General features: G+C 43.8%; 1 protein-coding gene across 1 annotated transcript in view; it reads left to right on the top strand.

Moving 5' to 3' along the window:
* The window catches only part of cacna2d3a (calcium channel, voltage-dependent, alpha 2/delta subunit 3a), a 705,663-nt gene that overhangs the window by 678,747 nt on the left and 11,627 nt on the right, over nt 1-15,289 (top strand). The window lies entirely within an intron of this gene.

The raw sequence follows: 15,289 nt of genomic DNA, 5'->3' as shown, positions 1-15,289 counted from the left end.
ATTTGAAAAGCCGGCGGGTCCTCAGAGGCGGAAGTTGCCGCCAGCGAAGATAAGTTCTGTTATTCAGCGGTCTCACTCTGCATTACAGAAGGGAGGGGGGGATATTCAGGGGTCTAACTCTGCAGTCCTAAAGGGAGGAGGGAGGGGGAATATTCAGAGGTCTAACTCTGCATTCTGGAAGGATGGAGGGAGGAGGGGATATTCAGGGGTCTAACTCTGCATTCTTGGAGGGAGGAGGGGATATGCAGGGGTCTAACTCTGCGTTTTTAAAGGGAGGTAGAGGGGGATATTCAGGGGTCTAACTCTGCACTGTTAAAGGGAGGAGAGAGGGGGGATATTCAGGGGTCTAACGCTGTGTTTTTAAAGGGAGGAGGGAGGGAGGATATTCAGGGGTCTAATTCTGCATTCTTAAAGGGAGGGGGGCTGGGATTACCGGAGGGAAAGCTGTGCTGGCATGAAGGGAGGTATTGTGTGCCATCCCTCCGTTAACAGTGTATGCTCTGTGTTTGTGAGGGGATAATGACACACTAGGTCCCCTGTTTGTGGGAAGGGTGTCAGAAAGGGCAGGAGTATTAAGGTTATATGGATTGGTGGGAGCAATCGATTCAGCTGGTAGGATCTTGATGTGGTCATGCTGTGCCACTCTGAGTGTTGGCCAAGATGGGCAATGCCATGGCATGCCACATCGTTGATCCAGGAAAGCAGCTGATGTACCCGTCAACACCAATCCCTGTCCTGTTAGGAACCTTAGAATACATGCCGGGTTCAACTTTATTTATCACATGGAAATAGGTATGGCTCATCCTACATTGTGTGATCCTCTGCACGTGAGGATCTGTATGCACCAGAGGCAATATCAACAGGCGGGTGCAATCCACGTAGAGGCTCCCGGTCGTGAGCAGCAGCCCCCAAGGGGAGCTCGCCATTATTTTGCCGTGCTTCTACAGGTCCCATATGACATGCCATCGGATGTCAGAGCACCAGTATCAGAGGAGATTGCTCATATAGAGAGGGTGGTGACACATCTCTGTCCCCTGCTCAAGAGTGACCTGCAGCCCATGGGCTCTGGTGGACATCCCATGCCTTGTTCCTCATAGTGGCAGCAGTTCTCAAGCCAGACGCCTCTGCAGCCTTTTAGGGGCCCACCAGAGACATTAGTGGGGGTCACACAGTCAGCAGTGCACCGCTGCATCAAGGTGGTCATCAATGCCCTGCACCGGAGGGCCAGTGAGTATGTCGGCTTCAGGATGGACTCTCACAGCCAGGCCCAGAGGGCCCTTCCGAAGAAGGGTCGCTGACCCGAAACGTTAACTCTGCTTCTCTTTCCACAGATGCTGCCAGACCTGCTGAGTGATTCCAGCATTTCTTGTTTTTGTTCCAGAGTCATTGGTTCTGGCACCATTGCCAGAGAACCAGAGGTTGTAATGTTCATAGACAGCACTCATGTGGCCATCAGGCCTACTGCCAGGCTACCACCTGCAGACATCACCAATAAAGGAGCCCTCTCACTCTAGGTGAAGCTGGTATGTGAACACCACAGATGCTTGCAGCAAATGTGTGGCCGCTTCTCAGGTAGCTGCCATGACACCTGGGTCTTGTGCCAGTCCCGGCTGCCACCGCTGTTCACTGAACTGGCACAGATGGAGGGGTGGCTTCTTGGAGATAAGGGCTATCCTTTGCAGACATGACTCCCGACACCAGTGAGAGACTCCACCACTGCTGCAGAGGAGAGGTACAACGCCAGCTACTGAGTTATATGAGCCACCATTGAGCAGGAGATCAGCATGCTGAAAGAGTGCCTCCAATGCCTGTATGGATAGGGTGATGCCCTGTACTATGGGCCGAAAAGGCCAGCTCCTTTCTTTGCTGCTCTGCACAACTACGCACCTAATAGGGGCCAGGCCTGGCATGATGAGGAGAGACGTCAACAGGATTCCTCCTCGGACTATGAGTACGCTGAGGCGGCACAGTGGCGCAGTGGTTAGCACCGCAGCCTCACAGTTCCATGGACCCGGGTTCGATTCTGGGTACTGCCTGTGTGGAGTTTGCAAGTTCTCCCTGTGTCTGCGTGGGTTTTCTCCGGGTGCTCCGGTTTCCTCCCACAAGCCAAAAGACTTGCAGGTTGATCGGTAAATTGGCCATTATAAATTGGCACCAGTATAGGTAGGTGGTAGGGAAATATAGGGACAGGTGGGGATGTTTGGTAGGAATATGGGATTAGTGTAGGATTAGTATAAATGGGTGGTTGATGTTCGGCACAGACTCGGTGGGCCGAAGGGCCTGTTTCAGTGCTGTATCTCTAAAACATGAAAGATGCATGGGAGGGCAGATGGCACTCAGGCTCTGAATGTAGGACTAGCAGTGACCTAGGGATGTATGTAAGTGGCTTATCAGACAAATGCTCTCTGCACCATAGGAACCGCCATGAGCTCTGCAAGCCACACATCACCCTCGCTCACCTGCTGTGCACCAGTCCACATCTGCAGCATCCCTGTGTAAACCATTAGAGGCAGCAGCTGTCTGAGCCAATGTCCATGTCAGTGCATCTGTGGAGACGCTCATGAGTAATGGTGGCATGACAATGATGTTATTGCATACGTTGGCTCTCCTGAAGGGCCAACGGTGCAAAGGGATGTGACATTGACGATACATGCTGGCACACATTCGCACAGAGAAAAGGACGCATGTTGGTGAGGAACATTTTGTGAAAGACATATTTACATTGCTGTGACACCCATGCATTCCCAGTTGGTTCACTATGTTCTCTGTAAACCTCTGTAATACCTTTTATGGTCTATTTAAGTCTCACGTCCTGGAATGTGCAAATGTACGATTATTCACCCAGGTGCGGCACGCCTACAAGAAGGAATGTCACATTTGAGTCAGAGAAGAGGATCGCTACATCACTGGACACTGGGACACAGCAGGGTAAGTATGTGGCGGCAAAGCGGAAAGTGCTAGGGTAACTCAACAGATCAGGCAGCATCTGTGGAGAGAGAAGCAGAGTTAACTTTCAGGTCTGTGAACTTGGACAAGTTAACTCTGCTTCTCTCTCCACAGATGCTGCCTGACCTGCTGGATTTCTGCAGCTTTGCTGCCAGATTGACAGCAGCCCCACTCTTCAGTAGTCAGGTAAGTATTCTTTGACATAAAATAAAAGCAAAATACTGCGGATGCTGGAAATCTAAAATAAAAAAAAGAAATGCTGGAAATACTCAGCAGGTCTGGCAGCATCTGTGGAGAGAAAAGCAGAGTGAACATTTCAGGTCAGTGTTCTTGGACAGCTGTCAGGAAGCAGGTACTGGGGCGCTTTAAATAGGGCCCCAGAATCTGCTGCACAACTGTCCAAACTCTCGCTGCATCGAATGTCCCGTCTCTCCCCTCGTAATATGGTGGTGGGGGGGGGGAGGGTGCGGCCTCTATGGAAATGAGCCGCCACGATTGATATCGCAGGGGCAGCCTGTGAATGCAGGTGCACTGCCGAGTTCAAAGGGCACCGCCACAGAGCATGATGCCCCAATAAAATTCAGCCACTTATTTCTATTTTTCTAAAATATACGGCATGGAGTTTTATTCAATGAAGTTATAAATTCATGGTGAGCTTTAAATAATTAGAGCTGCACCATAGTGAATTGATATAAAAAATTATATGATAGGAGCCTCTATGATATTTATTTTTATATGATGGTTGCATGCTATTGAAGAAGTGATTGCTGAACAACATTACAAGTGACATTACCAAGTCTCTATTAAATATTATAAGCCTGACACTCCCTAACACCTCAGTGGTTAAGTGCAATTCTCGGTTGCATAATACACTGTGATAGCAGGAAGGTCCCGCATATGATCCTTCGATCAGTGAGAGCACAGTAATTTAAGGGTTATGATACTGAACTAGCAACCTAGTGATCTGCAGTATTTTGTTTTTATTTTAGTGATTTTGTAGTTCAAATTACACCATAGCAAGCTGTGAAGTTGAAATTAGTAATTTGTAGACTAGAACGAGACATGTAAGTATGAAAGCTGTCATATTGGTGTAAAAATTCGACTTGTCCACTAATCCCCTTCAGGGAAGGGACTTGCCGCCCCTACTTGGTCAGGCGTTACACCTGACTTTAGTCCCAAACTATGTGATTGACTTTCAGTGCCTCAGTGCAGCTAGCGATGAGCAATAAATACCGCCTAGATAATAACAAAAGATCTGTCACAGTGATGATAGGAATACTACTGTTAGCCTCAACACCCAGGAATATGGAAAGAAAAATATCAGGCTGGGTTCCCATTCATAAGGTGAAGGTCAGCACAAGGCTCAAAAGATTAGAAGAGGAAACAATGTAAATAAGGAATTATTGATTCGGTATTGCCAACTTGTGTTCTAAAAGCCTGGAAAATATTGAAGAATCAAAAAGCTGTGGGAGTAGATTTCCATAATTTTGAGGTCCTGCAAAACTATATTAAAAAGTGAAAAAAAATAGGGAACGTATTCCCAAACTGCAGTCTACTTGCCCATTGATATTTTACAGTGGCAGCTTTCGAGACATGTAACTGTGGGACACTTCATTAACACATTTAAATCAGGCTCCCACAGTGCAATTGCAAACCCAATTTAAATTTTGCAGTTGTACCAAGGGTCAGGTATCCTGGCAGTGAAAGGGAAGTGGGAATTGCCAGCTCCACAAGGTAAGTGCCATCTACAGCACTCCTTGTGAGCCAGGAAAAGCATGAGTGCTGGCCCTGGCCTCTCAAGGAAGCCTTCAGCCTCCTCCTTGCCGACCACAGGTTCACTCTCCCCCACAACCTCCCCCAGCCAGCCCCAATGGCCTATCTCTCTGTTGACCTATCACACCACCTGCCCACATTCCCGCCCGCGCCCCCTAACAAGCCCTGATGCCTCTCTCCCTATCCAACCCACCACAACCCCCACCATCCCCAGCCTCCCACCACAAACCCCTATGCTTCTCTCTCTGTCCAGCAGATCACAAAAAAAGGCAACTGAACTTCTTGAGGGTTGCTCTAGTAATAGAGAAGGTGTGAGAGCTCCATTCAAATAGAAAAACTTGTGAGGCCAAGATGAAGCAGGACTTTAAGTGGAGCCATCAAAAGTAAGAAGTATTAGGTATTGGGTTGGACATGTGTAGTGCCACTCAAAGCTGAGCAGCCTTCTTATGCCATCTTGGCACACGCATGAAGAATGACCACTTAGACAAGGCACCAGAAGACAGCTAGCACCCATGGAACAGTCTCCCAGCAAGAATCAGCCCCTACAGGAAAGGTGGGGAAAAAATGGGAAGGAAAGTATAGTTGTGGTAAAATTAAAGTATTGTTTTGTCAAGCTGCAATTGATTGTGTTGTGAGGATTGATAGATAAGTTTAAGTATGAGTGAGGGCAGAATCAGGCTTGGTAATGCTACCACATGATCAAAGCCTACAGGCACTTCTTATCTGGACTAACAGATAAGATTGGCAGTGTGGGTTAGGTATCAGGGTTGATGGCAATGTTACTGCACCCCAGCATTAATCAATGCCTTCAGGAGAGACAGGGAAGAAAAAGAAAGAAAATTGGGAAAATAAAATCACACAACTACTGTTAAGTAAAAATTGTCCTTCAATAATCCAAAAGGCAGAAAGAAGAAATTTAGGAAAGCTTTGCTGTGGTAGTGCTATTCACATGGAAGCATTAATCATTGCCATTTAGTCTCGGTTAGAGATCAAAGTAGAAAATGAGAATATGTGACCAGAACTTAGTTTTCAAAAAAGGAGGCTTTGTTGCACAATAAGTAGTACTTTACTGTAATAGCTGGATTGCTGCAACACGGAAATAGACAATTTTAACTTGAATTAAATTCAGCAAACTTTATTTTTTGATGTCCCAAAACAAAATGGGTTTAAATTACAATTTTTTGTGCTTACCTAATTAATATTTTTTTAATTCATTCATGGGATGTGGGCGTTGCTGGCTAGGCCAGCATTTATTGTCCATCCCTAATTGCCCTTGAGAAAGTGGTGGTGAGCTGCCGTCTTGAACTGCTACAGTCCATTTGGCGTAGGTACACCCACAGTGCTGTTAGGAAGGGAGTTCCTGGATTTTGACCCAGCAACAGTGAAGGAACGGCGATATAGTTCCAAGTCAGGATGATGTGTGATTTGGAGGGGAACTTGCAGGTGGTGGTGTTCCCATGTATTTGCTGCCCTGTCCTTCTAGTTGGTAGAGGTCACGGGTTTGGAAGGTGGTGTCGAAGGAGTCTTGGTGCATTGCTGCAGTGAAGCTTGTAGATGGTACACACTGCTGCCACTGTGCATCGGAGGTGGAGGGAGTGAATGTTTGTCAATGGGGTGCCAATCAAGTGGGCTGCTTTGCCCTGGATGGTATCGATGGTGTTGTTGGAGTTGCACCCATCCGGGCAAGTGGAGAGTATTCCATCACACTCCTGACTTGTGCCTTGTAGATGGTGGACAGGCTTTGGGGAGTCCGGAGGTGAGTTACTCGCCACAGGATTCCTAACCTCTGACCTGCTCTTGTCGCCACAGTATTTATATGGCTACTCCAGTTCAACATTAACAAAATGAATATGTGTAGCAGGGATACAGCTTCAATATACAGAATAATAGACAGGTAGAAATTGCAAAATGCTACAGAGGAATCAGATTGCCATAAAAGTATTAAGTTTGGATCTGGATATGTTTAAACAACAAATAAAGATATTAAATTTGTGGACATTTGCACAAAATAACTGAATAGCATTTTTATAATTGGAGTTGACTTTAGATGAAACATAAAAGTGAAATTTTTACTTAGAGCATTAGAAAACTGGGTCCTGAATTTACATTTTGGGATACTTGCCTATGAATCCTTAATAGGGAGAAAGTCAGCTTTGTTTCATCCATTTTTTCTGTCAAACGTTAAGCTTGGATTGTCTAATTTTGGGCCATGATCCCTCCCAGCTAATCTCCCCTAGAAGTGCACCAAGCCTTTGCCAGATGGGGCTATAGGACTTTTGAGTGACTCTCTCCCACAGCTCCCGTTCCCTAGGCTGCTTCTCCCATCCAGTTCCCGTTCCCCAGTCATCATCTCTCCCCATGGCCCCTTTCTACGATTTCCCACTCTCCCTGAGCCTCCATTTCCAAGTCTCCCCCGTCTTCTCTGAGACTCCATTCCCCAGTCTTCCCCTCTCCCCCAAGCCCCCATTCCCCAGTCTCCCTCTCTCCCGATGCCAGTATTCCCCAACCTTCCCCTGCTCCGAGCCCCTGTTTTCTGGTCTCCACGAGCCACTATTCCCCAGTCTCGCCTTGAGCCACTATTCCCCAATTTCCTTCCTTGCCGAAGCCCTAGTCCTGAGTCTCCACCTCCCCTTCTCCCCCATCCCCCAGCCTCCCTCTCTCGCCGAGCCACTATTCCCCAGTCTCCCCCCTCTCTCAAGCCCCCATTCACCAGTCTCCCCCCTCTCTCAAGCCCCCATTTCCCAGTCTCCCCCTCTCTCCCCGTGCCACTATTCCCCAATCTTCCCCTCCCCCGAGCCCCCATTTCCCAGTCTCCCCGAGCCACTATTCCCATCCCCCTTTCTTCCAAGCCCCCATTTCCAGAAGGCATTTGATAAGGTGCCACATCAAAGGTTATTGCAGAAAATAAAACCTCATGGTGTAGGGGGTAACATGCTGGCATGGATAGAAGATTGGCTAGCTAACAGGAAACAGAGATCAGGCATAAATGGGTCATTTTCTGGTTGGCAAGATGTAACAAGTGGTGTGCCACAGGGATCTGTGCTGGGACCTCAACTTTTTACAATTTATATAAATGACTTAGATGAAGGGACCGAAGGTATGGTTGCTAAATTTGCTGATGACACAAAGATAAGTAGGAAAGTAAGTTGTGAAGAGGACATAAGGAAGCTACAAAGGGATATCGATAGGTTAAGTGAGTGGGCAAAGACCTGGCAAATGGAGTATAATGTGGGAAAGTGTGAAATTGTCCACTTTGGCAGGAAGAATAAAAAGAAGCATATTATCTAAATGGTGAGAGATTGCAGAGCTCTGAGATGCAGAGGGATCTGAGTGTCCTAGTGCATGAATCGCAAAAGGTTATTATGCAGGTGCGGCACCCATTCCACATTTCCCTCTCTCCCAAGACACGATTCCTCAATCTCTCTCTTTTCCCAACAGCTGTGCAGCTCCTTCCCGACTCCCCAGCCCTCTCTCAATTGCAGTCCAGCCATAGTATCTCTCTGTGGTGATGACGCTGAGCAACATCTGGTGATGAGCTCTGTGGAAAAGGCTGGGAAATGTTTAACATTAATGCAGTATAACCTAGTGCTGATTCCCAAAGCAAGGCTGTATTCATTAGCTTTCTACAGTGCCTCACATAAGTGTCTGTTCTTCATGTGGGTGCACTGTGGCAGGAAATTTAAATTGTTGATCTTCAGGGCTACTAGAAGCAGCACTTGGGATTGCAAGCTTCACCATCGGGAAACTCCCGGTGAGTCTTGGAGGGTTGGGAAGCTTAAGCCTCAGGCTCATGTCTTCTGGCACACATTCACATCACACCACCTTATTTGTAATTTGAATTTCTTCTCCAGTGATTCTGTCTGAAATTTTTCTCCCCACTTTTTGTAGATTTATTTTAAGACTGCTGTGTTAATGCATAACTTCTTGTGAGGCTGCTTTATAATTGTAGGCCTGATATAGGCTAAGGGAGTAAACCCTAACAGAAAATCCGGAGCGGAACCCCGTAGGCGGTCATGTGTCACCTTTGGCATGTTTCCGGCAGTTCCTGCAGCCATACTGGTGCCAAACGTCGTGCTCTGCACTCCTTTGGACCCCACCAGAAAGGCCAAGAGGGGGGTTTTGACGCTTGGGCAACTCTCAACCTCCATACATTCGCCCAGGCATGCGCCATGGAGAGGTCACTTCATAATTGCCTCGCAGCGACTGACACCACTGACCACCTCCAGGTGCTTACCCATTGTCTCTCGAGACAAGGAGGCCAAAGAAGAAGAAGATTTTAAGCAGTATCTTTTAATACCACGGCTGAATAACAAATTGAGGAATTTCAGCCAAGCACATGAAGCATCCACGTGCTGGTATCCCATTGCACCATTTTAGTGCACATATGATTTTCTGCTGACATCAGGATTTTGCATTTAACTGATATGCTTTCTTGAGATATTCTGGGCGTAGATTAGGAACACATTGATCTGAAGTTCCACAGTAACACAAGCAAGGGATTCGGATTACATCTTAAAGCATGACAGTGAATCTGGAGCCATTTGTTGCATAAGCAAATACATGAAATTGATCCTGTAACTGCTAGAAGAGTGTCATAAATTATTTCCATAAATTGTAATATCAGATGCATCATTATCATGGCTATGTTATAAACTTGAAATAATATAAAAATATTTGCCTGAGAGCATGCATTCACCTAAAGTTTCTGAAAATTATAAACCTAAAAGAAATGATCTCCATTTTCTGGTTTTGGCTTTCTGAGCTGATGTGATACTGATCTCAAAGCATGACAATATCTAAATACCATTTTCCATTTCAAAACAGAATAAAGTTTGAGATGTTCCTACATTGTTCAGTCTAGTGTAATATTCCAAACGCAATTCATTTCTTCCAGTAAGATTAGGGTTAGAAAGCCTCATTTAACTGTTTTAACATAAATCATTCTTCATGATTAACAGATGATGGGATCTAAATTCAACGTTATCGGCCCATTTCTGACTCAGATTGTTGAATCCGCTTGGAACAGTCGGAGCGTGTGACCCCCAAGCTTTGGCTGGTGTTTCCGGGTCTTGAACAGCTGAACCAGGGCTGGTTTACGACACCACTGGATGACAGTCAAAAATAAAGGCCCCAAAACGTACAGAATTTGTAAACTCTGAAGGAATAGGACTGAGGGCCCCTTCTGGCCAACCCTTGCCCCTCTCCTGACTTACCTACTGGCTTCAGCAGCGGCCAATGAGCATGAAGCTTTCCTGAATTGTTATGATGTGTCCTGTGGAGGCTACACTGTCAAGATCACACCTAGTTTAGGCCACTAACAAGTTTAGGAGGCTCTGTAGATTTTTCTTTTGCAAACAGATGACTACGAGTAGATTGAATGTTTCATTTTATTATGATTCTAAATTCTCTTTTACACCATTGTAGTCACCAACACCTATGTTTTGACAAAATAGATAAGTGACTAGAGTATTCACTTTTTGTAACTTGCTACAAAAATATGGTTTACAACTTTAATTGCTCCCCGAATGTGTGTGTTTGAAGATTTGGAACTAAGATTGGAGCTTGACTTATTAGTTGTCTTGTATATGCATTGTAAATCACTGGGAAAATTAATCTCCAAAGTATGATATATATGTGGCTAAAGGAATTTACTGGCAACTTTGTTCCAATGTAATCCAGAATTAAATAAAAGAGCAATATGCTGAGCTTCAGACATAGCCAAATAATAGGAACTTTCTTCAACATCAACACACATTAAGGGTATTAAATTGAATATAGCACAACAAAGAGATTTTGCTTAATCTAATGAGTTATCTTTCACAAGATGATGTGCTAATCTGGAAGCTTCATATATTTTGGTGCAGTTCAAAGCTAAAAGTTCAGCTTTGAAGCTTCCACATTTTGCCACCCTGATCTCCATCTGCTGGCCCTGATCTTGCTTCCCTTAACTGTGATTGAAATTCAGCAAATGTCAGCCAAATCTTTGAAGCATAATTATTCCACGTAGTGGAGGCTTTGAAGATGGAACATGGTGTTGAAAGAATTAGAGGTCAATTATAAAACTGCCATGTAAATAGTACAATTTACTAGTATTATTTTACTATTGATCCATCTTAGAAATGATGCCATAACACCAATGAAGTTTGACATAAAGGCACATCACTATTTACAAAGTGATGGTATCCTTGCATTTTTGATGCCTATCGCATTCGGTGATATTTACATCATTGCAGTGTCTCTTGGAACATGTACAGTGCCGTAAGGCAAAGAGATACAAGTGCAATCCCCCGCTCTGTTCTGCTGCTATCCTAGCTGAGCTGTGTAATTTGTTTTCCAGTTTGGGTGTGGGGGGAGGGAAAATCTGTTAGTGTTTCCACCTGGCAACTGTTTATATACTTCCTGGCAACTAGTCAAGAACTACATTGGCAGAGGCTTAGCAGCAGACTTCCTACACAGCCTTGTTATTTCTGATGCTGATGTTCTATTTGATTTCAATGTGCTATTTTCTTTTTGAACTGGTGCATAAAACGGAATCCATGAAAGGATTATTACATTGGAGGAGAGGCTGTGAGAGTATCCATGTACATTATGACTGTGTCAGCCTTGGCTCAGTGGTAGCAATCTTCCCTGTGAACCAGTAGGTCATGGGTTCAAGCCCAGCTGCAGAGACATAAGCACATAATCCAGACTAACACTTACATGCAGTACTGAGGGAATGCTGCATTGTCAAGATGCCATCTTTTGGATGTGATGTTAAATCAAGGTCCAGTCCGCACTCTCTGGTCAGCATGAAAGGTCCCAGAGCACTACTCAAAGAAGAGCTGGAGAGTTCTCCCATGGTGCCCTGGTCAATAATCATTCCTCAACCAACACCACTAAAAAAATGATTATCTGGTCATATATCTCCTTGTTGTTTGTGGGACATTGTGTGCAAGTTGGTTGTCATATTTCCCTACTTTACAACAGTGACCACGCTTCAAAATACTTCATTGGCTATAAAATGCTTTAGAATGTCCTGAAATCCTAAAGGGCACAATATAAAAGCAAGTCCATTCCTTTCCTTCCTTTTTATTACCTGTCAACAAAGCACAAAAAAAGACACTAGCAGTTGATAAAATCTGCTTATTGTAAAATTAATCTACATCGATTGGCTTAGGTGGTAAAGTTATTGCTATATCTTTTAATATAGGAACTAAAGATAAAAGGCCCTCGACAAATTAACAGAAGCCCATTCCTCTAAGTTCAATAAATATAATAAACCACAAATAAATTACTCAAACTACTAAAATTTTTAGAGATATACCTGAATATCAGAATATGCTTTAAATTCAGATTCCATTATATAAGCCCAGTATCAATATCATCAAAAGTGTCTATAAAACTGGCAAACTTAATTCCAGAGATTTGTGATCAACAGGGAGCCAATATGATTAGTTGCAATCCATTCAACATTACAGCTGTATGTGCATCCTGTTATTGCCAGAAGGGATCCATTACTATTATGTGCACTCTGTTCTGCAGTATTATTAATTTATCGCTGCTTTTGAGGAATGAAACAAATTGTCCATCCATGTAATTTTTATTAATGCATATTGCAATCGTATAATTTCCCTATTTACTGCTAATTCCTTTAATTGTTCATCACAATAACTAATTGAGAGGCATATTCAGCAATATTGCGTTAAAATAAACATTGTTCACTAATAGCTATAGTCAAGTCAGGCCTATTGCTAAGGTGATGATGCCATAATGGGTCAGTCCTTGTCATGAAGTTCATGATCAACTTACATCTATTTTATTTAAAAATGTTGATTTCTGTCCTATCTTGGCCATTTGATTGGCATGTTGGGCTGTGTTACTTTCAGTGAACTGATAGAGCTGTGAAGATTACATGGCCCATCCCTTATTAATTTTTCCAATAATTTGATTGGTCTGTGTGGAACATGAAATTCATGCCCACACTCTTATAGTGTTCTAATTGGTCTGCTGGAACCAAGGCGATCAGTATTCACCTGATCTAATTTCTTCTAATAGTTTGTACTCACCTCTTTCCAGCCTCAGTCATTTCAAACTTACTGGTCTGGTATGACAGTTTTTCCTCTAGGGACCTTTGTAAGTGTTTCACTATTCCTGATCACACAAGCTCTCTAACTGTCTTTTCTTTTCCAGTAAAAATGTTGAGTACAATGTTCAGCTCTATCTGCTGGATGTAAATTACAGGGAGGCTGGGATCTTGGCCTACTTGTACTTTTGCTCTTGTTCTGACTGCCTAGCTTCCTTCAGACCCAGCCTTTGACTTCCACCCTCTTTCAAACTCGAACTCCTTGCTCTTGCCTCCTGCTCTGTCCAATCTCCTTCCTTCTCAGCAGTGATTCTGGTCCCAGCTTTCCACTCACCTCACCCAGTCAGGCCCCTCTTGTTCTCCGTTTCCATTCCTGGTACTAACATATTCTCCATTCATAAGTAGTGCAGAGCCTGGAGCGAGAATCAATATGAAATGAAGCATGGATGTATGTAGGCCTGAGTACAGAGGCTGACGTGCATGGGTTGGGAACAAAGCCAGAGCACTGAAGGAAGGCTTGGCTAGGTAGGGAAAGCTCCCCTGAGGACCCACACTATTTAGCCTCTGATCCACAATGACACACTTTTTCCATGCAAGCTTCAGAAATGGAACAGCCAAACTAAATCAAGATGCAATGGAGTCTACGGATTCTCCTTACACCTACTATTTTCCATTTGTCTGTGCAGCAAGGTTGGAACTGAAGGTTAGGAAGGAAAATGAGAGTTATCCTCTGACTGAGGGCTGCTTATGCACATGCTATACATCTTTATAACAGACGCATCACATGTAAATTTGTTTTGTTTTATAACTATAGTACAAGGTGCAGAAATTTCATTTCTTTATTTACCTGCAGATAACTTTATTTATGTACATATTTTATGGGTCAACTTTGTCATTGGAGATCCACTAGTAAGGTTGAATTCTGATAATGTCATAAATATATTTACCATATACTTTGTGCTTGAAACAGAGCTTTTATATTATTAGATTGAATAGGAATAGTATACTGTAATTCTATGCTTGAATATGTTAGATCCCACTGTAGACTGTTTCCATTTACTAAGCTCAGTGTCAGAATATGCTTTCTTCAATTTAGTGCAGCTTTGATTCATGAATCTCCTGAAGCATAGGTTAATGTCAAAATATTTGAAGATTTACTTTTACTGTTCCTGTAATTGGAATTCTCAGAAACTTGAGCTTGACATTTATATGTATTGATCTACACTTAACAAAATGGCATCTGTGCAGGTTAAATATTGCAATTATTATTGATGTCAATCCACAGGCCCACAATGTACAAAACATTGCACTAGGTCAAATATGTTTTGTTTTATAACATCTGAAATGTTGCAATTTTACTTAGGTAACGTGAATGCTTGGGGCAGTTAAATCTTTCTAATTCGTGTGTATCTGAGAGAGAACACAAAGGGGTTAACTTAAAGAATAGAAATCCTGGAAGATTTATACCATCTTTCAAGAAAGGAGAAGAAGTCTGTGAAGTAAAAAAGTTTACACTTAAATATGGTTCATAAACAGGATCTCTTTAGTGCTAATAAGCCCTTTGCAGCAGAGAAAGCTGTCAGCTTAATTATTTCTTATGTTCAGTCTCAAACCCGTTCTTTAGGCCAACAGATCAATCTTTTTGTTTGATTCTTGTAGGTGAGTTTAAGTTTGATCATGTTGTTTCTAGAATGTTTTATCATTTCTGCTAACTTTGTTCGGAATGTTGTACTTTCTACCTCTAAACATGTATGCATGGAAATAAATATAAGACACTATTTAACATCTGTGACTGGTTTACCAAGAAAATGTGTACCTTTGAATGTTATGCTCAATATTTCTAACGAGTGCTGCTCAATAAAATGATTTGAATGGCAAATGAAAATTACTTTTTATCACATCGGTGCTAAATTGAGGTAGAGAAAAGAGAGACAATGGAGAAGAAATGTAACGAATGCTGGGAAATGGCACACAGTAGGCTGGATTTTATGATTCTGCCACCGCGGTGTGCAAAATGGTGGCGATCCCATCTGTGACATCAGCAGTTGTGCCACCGCGATTATGTGGTGGGTGGCCATTTTGCATAATGGAGGTGGCCCTCCTCCCCAATCACGTGACAATGAAGACTCTGTTACGGTGTCACCTAATGTTAGAGCAGGTGTTGGCACCATCTTTAAAAGGCTGCCAGCTCTGCATGTAGTCTCTCCGGGCATTGAGCAGCAGCATATTAAATGAACACCTCTGTGGTTTGCAATAAATTTGTCACTCAGCAAGCAGTCCCCTGGGCATCATACTGACCACGTCAGATGTCAGAGCAAGGGTGGCCCCTCCACCCATTCACAAGCAAGCCCCTTGCAGTGCTCCCCGCACCCCCCCCACTCCCATTCAAACACAGGCCCCTTGCAGATTCAGCATAATGGCATTGGCTGCTGCAAATCCCATTTTCCCTAAAAATCTCCTGTGAGATTACCTTCCCTTTTTGTGGCACCGAGGAACCTTGGTGGCACC

The sequence above is a fragment of the Heterodontus francisci genome, chromosome 19 (genome assembly GCF_036365525.1).
Source record: "Heterodontus francisci isolate sHetFra1 chromosome 19, sHetFra1.hap1, whole genome shotgun sequence".
Lineage (NCBI taxonomy): Eukaryota > Metazoa > Chordata > Chondrichthyes > Heterodontiformes > Heterodontidae > Heterodontus > Heterodontus francisci.
The sequence above is the reverse complement of the archived record's forward strand: the minus strand, read 5'-3'. Positions and strand labels throughout refer to the sequence as shown.